General features: G+C 38.3%; 1 long non-coding RNA gene across 1 annotated transcript; it reads right to left on the bottom strand.

The window, feature by feature from the left end:
• Nucleotides 1-1426: 1426 nt before the first annotated feature.
• LOC140500791 (uncharacterized) lies at nt 1427-13669 on the bottom strand. Its single transcript, XR_011965886.1, has 2 exons — nt 13273-13669; nt 1427-1677 (listed from the first exon to the last, which is right to left on the bottom strand). It is a non-coding gene; the product is annotated as an uncharacterized lncRNA (long non-coding RNA).
• Between the last annotated feature and the right edge of the window lie 7400 nt (nt 13670-21069).

The following is a 21069-nucleotide window of genomic DNA, read 5'->3' on the forward strand; positions in this document are numbered from 1 at the left end:
TCTTTCTTTACTTTCTTAAGTCTAGACTTAAGATTGGGGAACCTGTGGCCTCCAGACCTCAAGTGCATCCTTTGACTTGAATCCAAACTTCACAGAATGAACCCTTTTATTAAGCAGATTTGTTCTGAAGTTTAGATTCAGTCAAAGGGCCACACTTTGAGGACCAAAGGGCCACACTTTGAGGACGTAGAGGGCCATGGGTGGCCTTGAAGCTTCAGGTTCCCCACCCTTGGGCTAGATAGATAACAAAACAACAAACCAAACCCTGATTTGCAATGTTCACTGATTTCTGAGGTGTGAATGCTCAAACTGAAAATTTAACAAACACGTTTGTGGTTATAATATTTATTTTCTAATGTCATCTCTCTTCTCCTTTTTCCTCCGTGCTTGGATAGGCTCTACAGCTCTGCAGGTCAGCTGTAGTGTAAAGTGTCAGAATGATGGGTAGGGAGGAACAACTGTGTATGTACCTGAGACTGTGAAGGTAAGCAGCTGCCAGTTTTTTGTTTTGTTTTCAAAGCTTATTTAAGTATGTCAGGAAGCAGCTCACGTTGGTCATCTGAGAGGCTCGAAAAATAGCCCGGGGGTGCTAAGGGAAGGAGAAGGGATGATCACAAACAGGTTTTAGGATAATAGAAACTGACATTTACTTACTATGTGCCAGGCATGGTGCTAAACATTTTGCAATTATTATCTCGTTTGATCCTTACAACCACCCTGGGAAGTAGGTATCACTGAGGCAATCAAAGACTAGATGATTCACTCAGTCACACAGCTAATAAGCTTCTGAGATCAGATTTGAACTCAGGTCTTCCTGGCTCCAGATCCAATGTCCTATCCACTCTGTCACCTAGCTGATTTTTAGCAAAGCTTTTACAACAGTATCTCATTCCATTTGTGTGAGGAAAAAAATAGAAAGAGGTAGGCTAGATAGTGGTACAATTAGAGTCAGAACTGGGTGAACGGCCACATCAAGGTCATCATTAATGGTTCAATGTTAGGTTGACAAGACATTTCCAGGGGAATCCCTGAGGGATCTGTATTTGGCCCTGTGCTTTTTAATGTTTCTGTTGTTGTTGTTGGCGGTGATGGTGGTAGTGGTGGTGATGGTGATGGGATGGTGGTGGTGTTGATGGTGGTAGGAGTGATGATGATGGTGATGGCGGTGATGATGGTGGTAGTGGTGGTGATGGTGATGGTAGTGGTGGTGATGGTGATGGTAGTGGTGGTGATGTTGATGGTGGTAGTAATGGTGGTAGTGGTGCTTTCAAATTAGTGACTTGTATAAAGGCATAAGTAGTATGATTATCATTTTTCTTGATGACACAAAGCTTGGAGGGATAGCTAACACTCTGGGTGGTAAATACCTTTTTAAATTATGATAACACACCTTAGGGAAAGAAGAAGAGCACAGTTACAGAACATATGTATACATATGAGATTTATTGAAAGATCTTCTTTAGAGACAACTGAGGTCTCAGGAGTACTAAAGATGAAGAATGATGAAAGTTCTTTGTTCTGTATCTCTGTGGGGGTCTCCTCCAACTTTGTCTAGGCATCAGATCAGCCCGTGATGGAGTGGGCAGCACCTACAATAGCTTTGCTGCTTTTCCCTGGTATGTGCCAAAGAAGCTCTCTTTGCTATGTTTCACCAGCTTTCTTCACTTCCCAGGTGATCTAGGGCAATGAATGATAGGGAAGCAAAGATATTAATTGATCTATCTGTTTTCAGATGTGCACGTTGGGATATTTGAACATTGTAATTGGTTGAAGTGGGGGAAGGTAGGAAAAAGAAAATTAAGAGAAATTCTGACTCATTTTCATGGCTGACTTGGTAAACTGATCAGGCCTGTTCTCACAGAGATGGGGAACTGCCTTCATGTTCTTGAATTCTGTGAAACATTAATTTGCAAAATTTGCCAGTCCAGTGACTCAGCCACATGCACTGGTGATCATTTGGCCTCAAGACAAAGCAAAGAACAAAGGTGGCATTCAGTGTAAACTGAATTTCTGATTTAACTCTTTCCTACCTGTATTTACTCTCCAGATTTTAAAGCACACCATAGGTACAATAAACAGGTCAACATTATCTCAGGGCTTTTTGTTCAGTATTTTTACACATAGAGGTGTCTTGCATCATTCTAAGAGACAAATAATTAGTGATTTGGGCAGCTAGGTGGCACCTAGAGAGAGTCCTGGACCTGAAGTCAGAAAGACTCATTTTCTTGAGTTCAGATCTGGCCACAGACACTTCCTAGCTGTGTGACCCTGTTTGTTTCCTTTCCTCATCTGTAAAATGGGCTGCAGAAGAAAATGGTAAACCCCTCCAGTATCTTCACCAAGAAACCCCAAATCGGGTCATGAAGAGTCTGTCATGATTGAAACAACTAAACAGCAAAGTTAGCCTATGCTAGAACAAGTATTAATCTAACTCCCTGTAGAATATTGTGTTTGGTTCTGGACACCCCATTTTAGGAAGGATGTTGGTAAACCAGAGAACATAAGGAAAAGGGCAACTAAGATAATGAAGGGTCTGAGTTCTCTATCAAATGAGAATTTGTTGAAGGAACTAGGTATGTTTAGCCCAGAGAAGACTAAGGGGGAGGATGTGATAATTGCCTTTAAAAAAACTGAAGGACTGTTACATGGAAAATTGATTGAACTTATTCTTGGTCCCAGAGGGAAGAACAAGAAGCAATGGGCAAAGGTATTGGTAATGGCAAAAATGATTGGTAATGGTAATAAGAAGTGCAGAGGTGCATTTAGGCTTGATATCAGGAAGTACTGTCTCATGAGAGGTCTGTAGGCAAAGTCTGAATGACAGTTTTTCACATATGTTGAGTTGGAATCCTTTTATTTTCAAACAAAGATCCACCTTCTTCCCCTCCTATCTCCCTTCTCTCATTGAGAAAGTCAGAAAAACAACATGGGGATTCTTTTTCAGATCTGAACTGGGATAAATAGTCATGATTGTTCTTTCCAATCCTGAAATTCTGTGACTTGGTGATTCTGAGAGTTTCTATTCAGAGACTGAGTTAGGAGCCCTCTGTTAGGAGAGTGGTTCAGAAGAACGAGTGAGAATATTGGGTTACAGAGTGATTGACCATGAAATGTGAGACAGTCAATGAGCAAGCTGATGGACTCTTGTTATAAAGCCCTGATCCAAGAGGGATTGGGTGCAGGAGTCTGGGCCCTAGTGACACCCCACAAAGCACAGTATAGACAAGCACAGAATGTAATGATGAGAATTTGTTGATCAGAATTTGTCATTGACTATTTTTTAAAATTAGGCATTTTCTAAACTTTTCCTAGGTTGTTTTGGGAAGAGAATGCACTAGGGGCATAGGCTGAACACACATGGAACCTGTATGACCATCAGTGACAGATATGTGACAGAAAACCCAAGATCTAGAGCCAAAGGAAATGGGTTTGAATCCTGGTTGTGCTACTTAATGACCTTGTGCACATGTGTAAATCTTAAACTCCTGCCTTCAGTTTGCTTACTTGAAATATGAGGGAGCTAGACTAGATAACTGTAAATTTCCTTCAACTAAATCCTATAATCTTTTTTTTTGAAATCTCCCACACACACTTAGGGTACCTTAAAGGGCAAAGGAATGGTTGTCTACCCCCAATGAAAGTTCCTTATGTAGATTGAGATACACAAATCCTAAGATCATCCTCAGTTTCCTTCTGGATTTTCTTCTGCCAATATAATTTTTTTTGGTTAAGCTTTTATTTCTAGTTCTTTCTCCTCCTAATTCACTGAGAACAAGCATGAAACAAGAAACAAGCATTTACACAATACTTATTGTTTTGCAAGGAAATATCCTAGGCACTGAAATTATTGCCTTTGCATTGGCTGTCTCAAATGACTGTGGTGTTCTCCCTCCTCCCTTGTACCTCTTGGCTTACCTGGCTTTCATCAAAACTCAACCCAAAGCTCACCTTCTGCAGGAAGCCTTATGCTTTCCCTCTGATACACACGCACATGCACACACACACACACGCGCACGCACACACATGCACACACGTGCACACACACATTTTGTATTTTTTTTACATGTTGCTTCCCTCATTAGAACGTGCGTTCTTTAAGGTTAGGAATTGTGTTTCTACTTTTCTTTATACCCAGTGTCTAATACATAATTGGTTATTGATAAATGCTTATTGATTGACAAGGAGAGATAAACTGGTAAAGAAGATTATTTCTTATCCTCAAAGAGGTTATGGTCTACTAGAAGAGAGAAGACATATCCAGGACTTGAGCGCAAGGAAGGTTTTGGACTTGGAACTGGGATTGTGACCTATTAAAACTAAATGAAGCCATGACCCTCATTCCCTTCCTTTTCCCAGAGACTGAAGTGATATTAGAGAAAGATTATGTCTCCCAAAATAGAACTAGGATATAGGGGACTAACCTTGCCTGTTGAGGGAAAACCATCAGTAGGGGATGGAGCTATTGGCAGAGAGCCTAGAAACCCCAAATCTTCTTACTGGAAAACCCTGGGGGAGGAGTGAAATGTAACATACCTGGCCTTCCAGGCAGTGAGGGCACTATATTACTATAACATAAGACAATATATAATAGGGCTTGCTAGATGGACAGAGCTGTCAGTCACTTTATTTCCCCACCTGGGATTCACTCCTCTCTTGGGATGTGATTTTCTCCCTAGCAACTCCCTTCATCCCCTCCCACTGATAGAATGGTTTCCTTTCAAAATTGGCTGCATGGCAAATAGAGATTAATGGCAGAAGTCTGACTCACTGCCAGCCACCCAGCCATCTAGCTCCCATGTTATTCCTGACTCATTCTTGATCTAAGGGATGCTCTAGTGGAAGTATTTTCTACCTGTCTGGGGAAGTTGTTAAATCAAAAATTCTCTAGCCTACAATACAATGATTTAAATCCTCTTTTCTGTTTTTCTCCTCAATTGTCCACTTAATAATGTATCCAACCTCTAGTACATTCAGATGAACAGTTAACTATGTTTTTATTGGCATAAAGTTTAAGAAAAAGACAAAAAGAAACTCCCTAGAATCCATAACTTAGCCTGTCACTGAGAAAAAGAACAAGACTGCTTTGTCTTTTCAGAGATCATGGAAGCTTTTCACTGTGGGCTTCCCTTTTCAATAGATAACCACTGTCTCTGCTCTGAATTACTGTCTGCCTCTGTGTTCCCTCGTGGTCTTGCTGAGTTATACTCTAAACACCTTCATTGGTTTCTGTTCCCTGCTTTCCTCAATCTCTTTCTATTTTGTTCCTCCTCAAAAGTCTGTTTTGCTCCTGACTATTACCTCTCTTAATCTGTCCTCCTTTTTGTCTTCAACCCCTGCCCCATCAGCTCTCCCTTCCACCCCCATCTCTTATCCTATTTTCCTATTGGACAAGATAGATTTCTATGCCCAACTGAGTGTGTATATGCACTCTTCCTACTTTGAACCAGCTCAGATGAGAGTAAAGTTCAAGCATTGCCCACCATTCCAAACCCCCATTTCCCCCTTCACTGTAAAATTATTATTTCAACTAACTTTTTAGTTGAATCTTTGGGATTTTCCAAGAATATCATCATATCACTTGCAAAAGGAGATAGCTTTATTGCCTCTTTGTTTATTCTGATTCCTTCAGTTTCTTTTTTTCTCTTATTGCCATTGCTAGAATTTTCAATGTGATATTAAATAATGCTGGTGAAAGTGGGCACCCTTGTTTCATGCCTGATCTTACTGTATACTGTATTGGAAATCCTATTCCTTTTTTTCATTTTTAATACTAGTGATTTGGTTTTCTTCTCCCTCTTTTTTAATCAAACTAACCAATTGTTTATTTTATTTGTTTTTTCATAAAACCAACTCCTGGTTTTATTTATTAATTCAATGGGTCTTTTTTACTCTCAATTTTATTAATCTCACCTTTAACTTTTAGGATTTCTACTTTAGTGTTTAATTGGAGATTTTTAATTTGTTCTTTTTCTAGTTTTTTTTTTAAAAACTGCATACTCAATTCATTAGTTTACTCTTTCTCTATTTTATTGATGTAAGTATTCAGAGATCAAAATTTTCTTCTAATCACTGCTTTTGTTGTACCCCATAGGTTTTGGTATATTGTTTCATTATTGTCATTCTCTTTAATGAAATTATTGGTTCTATGATTTGACCTTTAATTCACTCATTCTTTAAGATTAGATTGTTCTGTCTCTGATTAGTTCTTAATTTATGTTTCCTTGGACCCTTATTAAATATAATTTTAATTGCCTTATGATCTGAAAAAGATACTTTTATTATTTCTGCTCTTCTGCTTTTAGCTATAAAATTTTTATGTACTAATACATGGTTAATCTTTGTAAAGGTACCATGAGCCACTGAAAGAAAGATGTATTCTTTTCTATTTCCATTCAGTTCTCTCCAGATAGCTATCATATTTAGCTTATGTATAATTATGTTCACTTCCTTAACTTCTTTTTTATTTATTTTTTTGGTTAGATTTATCTAGTTCAGAGAGGGGAAGATTAAAGTCCCCTACTATTATAGTACTACTATCTATCCCTACCTGTAATTCATTTAACTTTTAAAAGTTTAGAAGCTATTGGTGCCTATAGGTTCAATAATGATATTGCTTCACTTTCTATGATACATTTGATCAAAGTGTAGTTACCCTGCTTATCTCTTTTAACTAGATATATTTTAGCTAAAACTTTGTCTGAGATCATAATTACTAGCCCTGTTGAAAAATAACAAATTCTATTCCAATCCTCCACTTTAACTCTGTGTGTTTCTCTCATTTTTAGATGTGTTTCTTGTAAACATCATAATGTTGGATTCTAACTTTTAATTCATTCTTCTATCCATATTTATTTTATGGGTAAGTTCATCTCATTTATATTCAAAGTTAAAATTACTGTTTGTGAATTTCCTTCTGTCTTATTTTTACTTCTCAATTTCTCTTTTCACCTTATCCTTGTTACTTTATCTTGTCTCTTTACCCTCTTATTCCTTATTTTACCCACCTTCTAAAAGTCCCTCCCTCACTCTATCCCCCAGTTTTCTTACCTCTCTAGAAATGTAGAAGACTTCTAAACCTCTTCAGATGTATTTGTTTGCTCTTCAACCCAGATGAAAGTCAGGTTCCAGTATTACCAACCCTCCACCTGCTTCCTCTGCATTAATTCTTCCTTTCATAGCTTGTTTTTATGAGATAATTTCTCTTTTAAATTTTTCCTACCCAGTTTTGTTTCTTAGAATCACCTCATCCTACATAACTCAGCCCCAACCTTTCTTTCAAACTACCTTAGTAATGATAACAATTTTAAGAATACTATTACTACTAATAATAACTAATCTCCTTTACTGCAAAAGCTCTTCCTTGTGCACCTCTTTTATATGAGAAAAATTTCCCCATTCTACTTCTCCCTTCTCCCTTGTCCTGGTACATCCTTCTTTCTCAACCCTTCATTTTCTTTTGTTGCGGAGATTATCCCAACATAATTACCTTACACTTATGCCTTCTGTCTATGTAGGACATAATTACCATAATAATGATAAATAACTCCCTATAAGTTACAGGTATCATCTTCCCATATAGGAATGTAAACAGTTTAACTTTATTGAACTTCTTATGATTGCTCTTTTATGTTTACCGTTTTATACTTCTCTTGAGTCTTCTGTTTGAATGTCAGATTTTCTACTCAGCTCTAGTGTTTTCATCAGGAATGCTTGAAAGTCCTTTATTTCATTAACCATCCCTTTCCCCCCAGAAGGATTATACTCAGTTTTGCCTGGTAAATTATTCTTGGTTGTAATCTTAGCTCCTTTCCCTTCCAGAATATCACATTCAAAGCCCTCCACTCCTTGAAAATGTAAGTTGTTGCATTTTGTCAATTTTTTCTTTCAGACTGCTTGCAATATTTTCTCCTTGGCCTAGAAGCTTTAGAGTTTAGCTATAATATTCCTGGGATTTTTCATTTGGGGATCTCTTTCAGGAGGTGATCAGTGGATTTCTTCAATTTCTATTTTATCTCCTGGATATAAGATATTGGAGCATTTTTCCTTAATAATTTCTTGAAATATGGAGGTAGCCAGGTGGTGAATTGAATAGAGCCCTGGCTCTGGAGTAAGGAGGCCCTGAGTTCAAATGTGGTCTCAGGCACTTGACCTAGCTATCTGACCCTGACCAACTTACTTATCCCTGATTACCTAAAAAAAAATGATGTCTAGGTCTTTTTTTGATCATGGCTTAAATGATCTCTCCTAGTCTATTTTCCAGGTCAATTGTTTTTACAATAAAATATTTTACACTTTCTTCTATTTTTTTATTCATTTGACTTTGTTTTATTGTTTCTTAAAGTCTTAAGAAGTCATTAGCTTCTACTTCCCCAATTCTAATTGGTAAGAACTATTTTCTTTAGTGAGATTTTGTACCTCTTTTTCCATTTGGCCCATTCTGCTTTTTAAGGAGTTCTTTTCTTTGGTGAATTTTCATGCCTCTTTTGTTGTTAGGCCTGTTCATTTTTTAAAGTATTATTTTCTTCAATTTTTTGTGCGCCTTTTTTTTACACAAGCTATTAATTCTTTTTTTTTGTAATTTTCTTGCATCACTCTCATTTCTTTCCCCAATTTTTATTCTGCTATTCTTTAGCTCTTTCTTTAACTCTTCTAGGCATTCTTCCTGGGCTGGGCTCCAATTAACATTTTTCTTTGAGACTTTGCTTGTAATTGTTGTCACATTGTTTTTTTTTTTTCCTGAGCTTATGTCTTGGTCTTTCCTGCCACTGTAGTAGTTTTTTATAATCAAGTTCTTTTGGTTGTTGTTGTTTGCTCATGTTCCAGCCCATTTTTTGACTTTGAACTTTATGTTAAAGTTGGACTTTGCTTGCCTGGAGGTGGAATCATTATTTCAAGCTTCAGGCTTTTTTGTGCTGCTGTTTTCCGAGCTAGTTCTGGGAGTCTGCAAGTTTTCAGTGCTTCCAAGCTGGAGTGATCCAGGGAGAGCTATGCTCACAGCTCTCTTGGTTTGTACTTTGGTCTTTACCCAGAAAGGGCCCCTGCTTTCTTGAAACTATAAATGCTAGTGCTCTTTTCTGCCTTGGCACTGTGTCCAGGTCCCTGTTCCTTTGTGACTGACTACAAGCACTCCTCTCTGCCCTAGAACTGCAATCCAGTACTACTTATGGGTAATAGAGTTGCTAATCAGCACCAACTACACCAAATGCCAGCAAAAGGTTTCCTGTAATCTCTTTCTGATCAGTTTTCCAACTTCCTTACAGCCTCTAGGCTGAGAGTTCCCAAAGTTGTTCCTTCTGCTGTTGCTCTCATGGCCACCTCCAAGACTCACTGCTGGTGCTCCTGCCCCACTCTGGGCCCAGCACCCACCTTTGTGTCATGGGCCTCTCCTGTCATCCTCCTACGTTGTCTTAGACTAGAAAAATGTCTCATTCTGATCTTTTACTGGCTCTGCCACTCCAAAATTTGATTTAAGGAGTTATTAAAAAAAGTGTTTGGAGGAGAATGTTAGGAGAGTTCAGTTAGGTTGCTGCCTGTATGCTCCCATCTTGGCTGCCCCCACCTGCTTTCAAAGATCTCTGAGGTTCTTATATCTTGAAAAATCTTCACTTGACCCTGATGCCCTTCATGCTGGTTTCTTTTTCTACCAAACTTTTAATAAGCATGGTATATTCCCCTGGTGAAATCCTGTTACAATAATTAGTCCATTTTAAGCCTACAAGCAATGTAATTACCCACTCAGGTCCACATGGTTCCCTCTTCTGCTGCTTAAGGGAGTTGATATTAAGTGGAGAGTTGAATACAATAACAGTCACCGTGAACTACTAGTTAGGAAAATTCCTAGCATTAGAGAGAAGTTTGGCTCTCTGTTTTAACTTATTTAAATATTTATCTCCAGGTAATACCTTTCTTCTTTGTAATTGAGACAAAAAATTCAGATTAAAGGGAATGTTTGGTCAAAGGAGCAAAAAATATCCATTAACAGTCAGAAACAGGAGGTGAAATTGGGAGAAGAGCAGATCTTTCCTTGGAATTTGCCTCAGTTATGGAGAAAGTAAGTACACCTTTTGGTGTTAGCCCAAATTTCTGCTTTGAGATGCCTAGATGGTGGTTGGCCCACCTTGATCTCTCCCTTCCCTGTTTGTGCAGCAGATTCTTTCCTCCTCAGTTCCTGATGTCCTCATCCGTTCTTCTACATCCGCATTTTCAAAATCTTTGATTCTGAACTAGCTCTTTGATTTTATACAGTCCCCACTGAGTGTTACTGAGTCTCTCACCCAATTAGAATAGACTGCCTGGTACACCTGGCTGAATGTCTTTGATTGATTCAAAAAGGTAACCAATAGACCATTGTCTTTACATCACTGCTTTTATTTCTTTACCATTTATTCTCCTGTAATATCCTGAATTCTGTCTTCCATCATCACTACTCTATTGAAGCTTAATAAATTAACAAATTTAATTTCACAAGTAACCCCTCCATAAACATTTTCCCCAAATTCGTTAATTTATTTGTGTTCAATTTTCAACAATCACTTTCATAAGTTTTACATTCTCTCCCATTCCCTCCTCCATCCCTCCTCTCTCCCCAAGATGGCATGCAATCTTATATGGGCTCTACATATACATTCACATTAAACATATTTTCACATTAGTCATGTTGCACAGAAGAATTAAAATGAATGGAAGATACCATGAGAAAAAACCAAACCAAACATAACCAAAGCAAAAATAGTCTGCTTCATTCTGTGTTCTGACTCCATAGTTCTTTCTTTGGATATGGATGACATTTTGCATCATGAGTCCTTTGAAAATTTTTAGGTCCTTGCATTTCTGTGAAGGGCTAAGTCTATCAAAACACTTCTCACATACTGTGGGTATTACTGTGTATAATGTTCTCCTGATTGTCCTCATTTCATTCAGCATCAGTTCATACAAGTCTTTCCAGGTTTTTCTGAAGTCTGCCTGTTCATCATTTCTTATAGCACAATAGTATTCCATTACATTCATATACCACAGCTTGTTCAGTTATTCGCCAATTGATGGGCATCCCCTCGATTTCCTGATCTTGGCCACCACAAAAAGAACAGCTATAAATACTTTTGTACATGTGGGTCCTTCTCCCATTCTTCCATAAACGTTGACTGACTTTTCTCAGTCTGTTTTCTCTTTTTTTCCCCACATGTACTATGATCACTCCTCAGAAGCAGCCAGGTGGAGCAATGGATAGAGCACTGGGTCTGGAGTAAGGAAAATCTGAGTTCAAATCTGACCTCAGATATTTACTAGCTTTGTGACCCTAGGCAAGTCACTTAATTGCTGCCTACCTGAGTTTTCTCATCTCTAAAATGGGGAAAGTATCTCTAAAATACTTACCTTCTAGGGTCATTGTGAGGAACAAATGATAAAATATTTATAAAGTGCTAAGCACAGTGCCTGGCACATGGTAGATGCTTAATCAATGCTTAGTTTCTTCCTTCAAACTCTCTCCTGCTTTGGCTTCAGTTCCCTTGTTCTCCTCTCAGACGTCTAAATCTATGATCACTCATTCTCATTCTTTATCTCTTTTTGCTCTCTCTTTTCCTTCTCTTATTCTTTAAATGTGTATATTCTTTCCAGGTCCAGTCCTTGACCTTCTTTTATCTACACTATTCCCTTGGTGAACCAATCTTGCCTCATGGCTTTAACTCTCATGATCACAACTGCGTTGAAGATTCTCACAGTGATATCTCCAGTCCTTGCTTCTCATTGGACCTGCTGTCACCATTTGTCACGAGAATACCTTCACTTAAGTGGTTTAGCATCATCTAAACTCAATATGTCCTGAACCAAATTCATCTTTGTTCAGATTGGCTTCTCTTTCTCACTTCTTCATTTCTATCATTGACAACACCATTTTCCCAGTGACCCACTCCTAATAGCACTGTCATCTCTGATTCATCTTTCTTCTTTATCCTGTGTGCACAGTTACCAAACCCTTTGATTTTTTTCCTTTAGAAACATTTCTTGAGTAGTTTTCTTTTTCTCCATTCTCACTTTTACTTGTTTGTTTATACCCTCTTACCTGGATTGTTGCAAATACAGTAGCTTCTCTGGTGGTTTCCCTGTCTCTTCATCTTCCAATATGCATTCTTCATTAGTTAATTAATAATGCCAGATTAATCTTCAGATTCTTTGAGTGATGTTTGGTAAATGTGATTTTATTTTGCTGATCTTTTGCTCAGAAATCTTTGGCCCATGGCATCAATTCTAACCTACTCTGCCTAGATTTCAAGGCCTTTTATTACTTGGCTTTACCTTACTTACCCAACCTTGTTTTGAATTATGCCCTATTATAGATCCTTTGCTCCAAGTCCCTTTACTGTCTCAAGAATATTATATGCTTTTGTCCATATTGTTTATTTTAGTTGGGATAATCTTCTTGCATCTGCCTATTCAAATCCTATCTGTTCTTTAAGTGCCATCTCAATTCTCACCTCCTTCACAAATCCTTGATTATTTGTTTATACTCCCTTCTCTGAACTTCTCCAGCCTATTTTTATCACACAAATCAGCTGTTCCTTTGATTTTCTTCAGTCTTTTCAGATGCTACAGTTACTTTTCTGGCTTTGAGAGATCAGATTGCAAGATACCAACCCCACTTCAGGTTGCTAAAGGAAAAGATTGGGAAAACATGACAGGAGCTGACAGTATCCATCACATCCCTTTTCCCAGCTCATATATGGAGTCAGAAATTCAAGTCTGGGCTCTGCCCCTTACTCTCTCTATGGCTTTAGATAGGTCATTAAACTTTTCTGTGTATTTGAAAGACCAGTGAAGGTCCCAGATAACAGATAATGAAACTCACATCTCTCCTTGTGTCAAAGAAGTGGACTACTGGAATATATCGTTATAAAATCCATGGTCAGATATTGTTACTGTATTGGATAGTTTTGCTTAATTGTTTTTCTATCACAAGGGAGAATTCACTTGGAGGGTCACAGGAAGGGATGGGTTTCTTTCTTTTCTCTTTTTGTGATCCTAGACTTTGACATAAAGACAAAAGTATCAATAAAACTTACTTTTAAAAGAACCTCCACGTAACAATAAAGCCCTGAGGACTTTAGGGGAGTTATAAAGATGGAAGATTCAAAACTAGTGTTAACTTTCAATAGGAGGTAAAAATTAAGGTGGATTTGGCATATGAAAATAAAATAAAATTAAGAAATATAATAAATAAAATAAAAATAAATTAAAATTAAAATAAAATTAAAAATCCTAAAGAAGGCACCTTACCATTTGCCACACTGCACCGTAAGGACCTCTGGGCCTCTGCATCTGACTTGCAGCTAAAAACCTCTGGTGCTGTCTCCATTAGAATGTGAGCTCCTTGAGAGAAGAGTCAGTTTTTCCTATCTCTTTGTATTCCCAGGGCTTAGCATAGTGCTTTGCATGTGAATAATTGTCTTTTCATTAATTTATTTCATTTATTCACTCAGTCCTGTGGTTGCAAGTCAATTGTCTATAGTCCCCTACTCACTTGGATCAGCCTTATGCAGCCCCTGCTTGTTTACGGCTCTTTTGATCACTTCTGTATTAATAGTGTCTCCAAACGTAGGACAAAACTGACGAGTTTTTCTCCTTCCTCTTAGAAGTTAGAGAATTCTCTCGTACAGACGATCAGTGTTGCCAAATTGGTTATCTATCATCTGCAAATATTTGAGTGCTGCGAACGTTTTAGCTTTGCAAAGAGAATACTGGGTGAAGGTGTTGAGGTCTAGGGATGTTGGGGGTGGAGGGGAATGGTAGCAGCCTTCCACATTGGCCTAGTGATAAAACTAGGAGCAATGGAAAAGAAGCAAATTTAGACATAATATCTGGAACATATTTCATAACAGAGCTATTCCAAAGTGGAACACTCAACCTTCCTTAGAATGTAATGGTGTTTCCCTCCCAACTGGAGGTCATCTATGCTAGAGAGGGAATTCTTTCTCAGGTATGGGATGGGCCTCATTTGACTATAACTTTTGTAATTCTGAGTACTGTGACTCCAGGGCATTGGATTCTAAGGCCTATATGAAGTCTATGCCAGGTCTCCTGAGGCTCCCTAATAATAATTGGCTGTGTTTCTCTGAATTAGTTCCCTGCCATTCCCATATCATAGCTGTGGCATGTCCTATCAAAGGATTACTTCCCTGGTAAATGTTCAGAACCTCTGAAAATAATTGTAACTGTCCGTAGTGAGTCCCCTCAGGCTGTGCTCTTGATTGACAGGTTGGCTCTTGGGCTGAGTCCATGACTCAGAGAATGTTACTTAAGAGAATGTTTTATTCCACAGCAGACCCCTTGAATATTGCGAAGTTCATCCTACTTTCTCTGTGATAGACCTTAACCTATTCTAGTGAGAAAAGAGAGCGTTGATAACTAATTTCTAAATACCCCATGACAGAAAAATTGTTAATATAATTATAGAAAATTGTTAATACAAAATAATATTAACTGCCACTCCCTTTTAATGATCCTTGTAATGCTGGAATTCCAGTAATGCGCTTGTATTCCTACCCTTAAGATAATGTCCATTAGGTTGGGTTGAATTACATAGTAAGTCCCCACTCTGGGACCTTTCTTTGTAAACAAAGCCACCTTGAGCCAGACAAGTCACCAAAGTAGTCCTTGATGTTCTTGTCCTTTGGAATTCATGGCATGAAGGGCAAAACAGCCAGGATGAAGTGATATTGCTTACTGTGATTGCCAAGAGTGGTGAGCATCTCATGACCAGGTCTTGCTACCTCTTACTGATGGGGATGGGATCTGAACCCCTAAAAGGAAAATCTATGTCTTTGGGATCTGGACCCCTAAAAGGAAAAGCCTGGACTTCCCCCTGTGGTCCAGGTCCCTGTAGTGTCCTTGCATTTTCTGCACCTTGCCTCACCCTAGACCACCATTCCCTTAATTTCATCTAGACCTTTTCTCTATGCCCACAGTCTTCTGTATATAAAATCCATCTTGCCTCCAATAAGGTGCTCAGATTCAATCTGACCTGCTTGTCCGTACAAGTGTCACAAATGCTCAGATTCCTTATGAGTCTGGTCAATGCTTAAATTCCTTAAGAGTCTGACCAATATGCTAGATTTTTAGAATCACACCCACCTTCTATTGGTGTTCTAATAAACCTTGTCTGGCTGAAAGAAGGCTTGAGTTGAATTCACCACCTCCTCCCTCTTTTCACTTAGAAGCAGAAAAATGTTTTACTGTGAGTCTGCTGATGAGGTGTCTCCCAGGTGGCAGGTTTGCTCCCTGTTATCTGGATCAGAGAAGCTTCATTCCTGTACTCATGAGTTTGATTTATTTCAAGACTTGACATCTACTTCACAAGCATTGGAGTGAGAATCTGGGAAGTCCCCCAAGTTCTAGACATCTCACAATCAATCAGGCAGCTGGATAGCTCAGTACATAGAATGCTGAACCTAGAGTCAGGAAGAGCTAAGTTCAAATGTGACCTCAGATACCTACTATGTGTATAACCCTGGGCAAGTCACCTAACTTCTGTTTTTCTTGGTTTCCTCATCTGTAAAATGGGAATGATAATAATAGCACTAACCTCCCAGAGTTTTCATGAGAATTAACTGTGATAATACTTGTAAACTGCCTAGCACAGTACTTGATTTTATAAAGGGTGTTATATAAATGTTAGCTATTATTATTAATCAGTAAACTAATTTGTCAATAAACATGTATTAAGTGCTTACTTTGTTCCAGGCACTGTGCTAAATACTAGGGATACAAAGCAAGACAAAAACAACAAAAAAAGCCCTTAAGGGGCATCCAGCCTAATGGGACATGGGAGGTAATATGTACATATATTAAAATATTTATACTAGATACATGTAGAGTAGGTGGAAGGTAAACTCAGAGGCAAAGCCCTCTTGCAGGCTTTAACACTTTAACTGAATGTTAAAGGAAGCCAGGGATTTTATGAGACTGAAGTGAAGAGAAAGAGGATTCCAGACATGAGGAAAAGCTGTACAAAGTATGGAGATGGAGGATGGAGAAGAGTAGGTGCGAAATTGGCAAATAGGCCACCAAGGTTAGGTAGAGGGAAGGAGTAAGCTAAGAAGACTAGGAAGATAAGAGCCAGGGTGGGAAGAGTTTCAAATACCAAACAGAGGAGTTTTTATGTGATCCTGGAAGTAATAGGGAGTTTGCTGAAGTTTACTGAGAAAGGTGGTGACATGGTCAGATGTCCTCTTAGGAAAGTCACTTTGGCAGCTCTGTGGAGGATGGATTGGAGTAAGGAAATACTTGAGGCAGGGAGACGTATTAGAAGTCCATTGTAGTAGCCAGGTGAGAGGTGATGAGTTTGGCTGTGTGAGGAGAGAGAAAGGGATACATTAATGAGATTTTGTTGAGATGAAATCAACAGTTATGGCAACTACCTGGAAATATGGGATGAGTGAGGGTGAGGAGTTGCATATGAGATTTTGATTTGAGTATGAGGTTGCTAAACCTTGGATGCTTGGAAAATGATGGTGACATTGTAATAGGAATGTTCAGAAAAGGGGTGGGTTTGGGAAAAAGGTAAGTTTTGTTATGGACATGTTGAGTGTGAAATGCTTATAGTTCAAAATATACAGCAGGCAATTAGTATTGTAGTATTGGAGACCAGAAAAGTGATTAGGGAAGAACATATGAGAATCATTTGGTTACTGTTGAGTTGTTTCTAAGTGACTCTTCATGATCCCATTTGGAGTTTTCTTGTCAAAGATCCTGGAATGCTTGGTCATTTCCTTGTGTAGCTCATTTTACATATTTACTGAGGCAAACAGGATTAAGTGACTTGCCCAGGATCACAAAGCTAGTGTCTAAGTTACATTTGAACTCAGATCCTCTATATACTGCATCACTTAGCTGCCCTAGCTGCATCTGTGGGAATCTGCATAGTTAGAATATTGAAATCACAGGAGCTGTTGAGTCTTTAGTTGGGCTCTTGGAGGATTCCCTAACCTCAGGTATTGGGGCATATAGGGGAAAGGTGTTAGTGGTGGTGGTATGAAAGTAATGGTCATAACTAGACAGGAGGTATTTCTCTTTCTAAATCTGACTGCTTGAGTTAGCTTTTTCTTTTTCCTTTCTTTCTTCCTTTCTTTCTTCCTTTCTTTCTTTCTTTCTTCCTTCCTTTCTCTTTCTTTCTTTCTTTCTTTCTTTCTTTCTTTCTTTCTTTCTTTCTTTCTTTCTTTCTTTCTTTCTTTCTTTCTTTCCTTCTCTCTTTCTTTCTTCCTTTCTTTCTTTCTTTCTTTCTTTCTTTCTTTCTTTCTTTCTTTCTTTCTTTCTTTCTTTCTTTCTTTCTTTCTTTCTTTTTAAGAAAGGCATTAACCTTAAGAAACAGGGAGGGAAAAAATTTAGTGAAATACATTGTTTCCTGAGAAATTTGATTAAATACTGATCAAGTTTCCTCCTTTCAGGAAGTCTTCAGTAAAAGACTTCAGATGGAGAAATATTTATTCCTTAATATTATCATATATACATACCAACTATTTTAAATTGATGGCTCTTCTCAATGTTTTGCAATGGGAGAATTTCTTTGCCTTCCTGTTTAGATGCACTGCCCCACACTGGATAGATCCTCTGGGTAGCACCATCTTCCTTTCCACCTTTCTGCCTTCTTTCTTTCTTGCAGCTCTTTGCTTGGTGCCTATCTACCATGGGCCTTTGGATCCCAGTAACCTAGAAAATGTATTCTCCCGAATGCAGCATATTGGGTAACTATTAGGATTTCCTGTTCCTAATTCCTTCTGGCTTCCCTTCCCAATTTCCCTCCCCACCTCAAGGAGCAGGAAGAAGAAAAGAAATGGTTGGAAAACGTTCCCACATCTGCTTTATATGCTCTGATTTAGGATAATCCAATTTAGCACTAGAAAGGGATTTAGAGAGAATTCAATCCACCCCACCCTTCCCCTATTGGACAAAAGAGGAAACAGCCCTGAGAGATTATCTTTCCCTGGATTTACTACAGCTAGCAAGGAGCAGAGATAGCATTTGAACCTACGTCCTTCAGTGCTATTTCCACCACACCACACTACCTGTTTATATGACCCACATGGGTTTGTCAGAATTTGACTTACCAGGAATCATGAATAGATATTCAGAATCTCACCCATCCTCTCCAAAGGAGAATTGGATTCCTTTTAAGGAGGGGTGGCAGGCTACTGGGGCTCAAGACCAGCCTACTTTGCTTTCTTCTGGAGAGGATATCAGACTAGAATTATATTTATTTTCCTCGTAAACATTGTTAAGCTAGTGGAAATTCAAGCTGCTTTTTATGCTTTTTATCCTTTAACCAGTTACTTATCCTTTAAGCAGAGAATAGAGGGAAGGACTTGGAGTCAGGAAGACTCGTCTTTCTGAGTTCAAATCTGGCCTCTCAGACGCTTACTAACTATGTGACTCTGGGCAAGTCACCTAATCCTGTCTGCCTCTGTTTCCTCATCTGTAAAGTGAGGTAGAGAAGGAAATGGCAAGCTTTCTTTGCCAAGAAAACCCCAAATGGGGTCATGAAGAGTTGGACACAACTGAAACACAATTGGAGCAATCATGGTACCCTTTAACAGGGAACGGGCACTCCTTGAGTCCCCAATTATATATGAAGATTTGGCTCCCTTTGTGCCAAATGCTATTTCTACAACAACCATCACACATACTGAATAGCAAATGAGCCCATTTAAATAAGCAGATGGCAAATAGAAATTAGAGAAGTTATACAGATAAGATCAGACAATACACAGAATAAATGAGCTCTCCAACTGAAAGCAAAATATCTTAGTTCCATGGAGGGGGCAGGGGGGTCTTTAAATTCACCCAAGGGGAAATTCTTCTCAAAGTCTCTAGTGTGGCAAACTGGAAAAGTTACATGCTCAAGCTACCCATTCCTCTATGTGTCATCTTTTCAGTCTTTCTCTCTTTCCAAGGAACTCTCCCTGAAGAGAGCCTGGAACAGTGTATATATTTGTCCATAGCTTTGAATTTGGGTTAGTCTTCTGGGGACTACAGGTCTAAATTACGTGCAAGATACAGTTCATTCGCTTATCACAACAGTATCAGCATATCCATTTGATATATAGGCATAAAAAGCAATGTGATAGTAACACCAGCAGTTCTCCATAGTAACAGAACATGCAAAAAGCAGAATATGTGAAAATAAACAGCAAAATTATGCATACCTAACAGGCAACTGTATCTGTGATAAACAGATATGCAGTAATTACTACCTGCTTCAATGAACATATGCAAATTCATGTGAGGCACATCTTACATAGGAAAACACTTCAGATTATCATCAGGTTGCATACCCACTGCTTCTTCAGTTTCCTCTGCAACATCATAAGTTAATCAGACTGCAGTTAAAATAGACTTAAGTTTCATGTGTCCTACTAACCCTCCTGAACTAACTAATGGTAGGAACTGATCGGAGTCCTCATCAAAACTTGGAGCCAGGGTGACAAAATGGTGAGAGCACTGAACTTGGAGGGAGGAAGACCTGAGTTCAAATCCTCCATCTGGTACTAGCTATTTCGGTGATTTTGGGGAAGTTATTTAATTCTCCAGACTCATTTCATTCACATGTAATATGAGGGAGTTTTCATGGCTTTTAAGGTTCCTTTCCACTCTAAATCTTGACTCCTATGCTTAAAATCAAGTCTGTTATAAAGATGTGACACTCTTAATTGTTATTATAAATTATTTATAATGTCATTTGATTTTATAATGTCATTATATTATATCATAAATTATAATGTCACTTTAAATGAATAATGTGGTGTTACAGAGCTAGTATGTAATAGTTGGGTAGACTGCTAGGCTCACAGTCAAGAAAGTCTGGCTCTAACCCACTTCTAATTAGCTATGTGACCCTGGGCAAGTCATTTAACTTCTGTGGGCTTCAATCACACTAATATTTTTCTTCAATCATAGACCTATTTCAGTCTGTGTTGCTGAAGAGAAATCCTTTCCATACTTATACAGTCTGGTAGTACATTAGATTTGCATCCAGGGATGCACTCAGCACTCTCAAGAGAGCAGATTAAATTTTCAGTGTGAGCATTTGCATTTTAGAAATCAGCAAATGTTATAAATCAGTGTCTGATTTATTGTTTTAATGACTGTTCAGATCAGGTATGTCAAAATACCTGCCCTAGCCTTGCTTGAGTCCAGTCCACCCCAGATTAAAATGTAATTTGGAAATGTTTAACAATATAAATAATGCAATACAACACAGATAATGTTAATTTGTGGTTTTCTAACACCAGAACTTTTTTATTTGAGTTTGATACCATTGGACTAGACTTAAGAAAGTTATTTTAAAATTTTAATAATGTAGATTAAACTTAAAAGTATGTCTTACATATATTTCTTTTTGGAGAGTTGGTAAACATTTCCTAGCATACCATTATCTATAGCTATAGAGAAGCATTTTATAAATTCATTGCATTTAAACCTGTGAAGAGACCTTAAATGAGGCACAACCTCATTTGACAGGTAACAGAAGGAGGTGAAGAGAATTGAGTGCCACAAGTTTAAGCAGCAGAACTAGGTTTTAAGTCTAGGTGTTCTGAATTCAAATCCAGGGCTCTGTCTATGTTTGGAAACATTGCTCCATTTGGACAACAGCTGGTTAACCCCTTACCCCCACTCTCATTAGTCACTACACTATATGCCCCATGACTATTCCTCAGGTTCTCTTAATTTTTGTCTTAATCCTGCATATGACCTTTTGCTACCACTTTGGAACTTACAAAGGGATTTTCTTTTATATATAATATCTGATGTGCTCCTCTCAACAACCTTTTGATGTAGTAAAGAAAAACTTTATCAGTCTCAAAAAACAATGCTGGTCATAGTTCCTGTAGGATTTAAAGCCAGAAGGACCCTTGGAAATCATTTAGCCCAAGGATTCTTGGCAGTCTGGTAAAACCTGTGAATTCCTTCATGAAATCTTGTTTTTAAATTCACTAAATTAAATCCATGGGATTACCAAGGAAATGGAAGGTTAATGAAAATAAAGACATAATTCCTTCATTTCTCTCCAACTCCCAACCC

The sequence above is a fragment of the Notamacropus eugenii genome, chromosome 4 (genome assembly GCF_028372415.1).
Source record: "Notamacropus eugenii isolate mMacEug1 chromosome 4, mMacEug1.pri_v2, whole genome shotgun sequence".
NCBI classification, from domain to species: Eukaryota; Metazoa; Chordata; class Mammalia; order Diprotodontia; family Macropodidae; genus Notamacropus; species Notamacropus eugenii.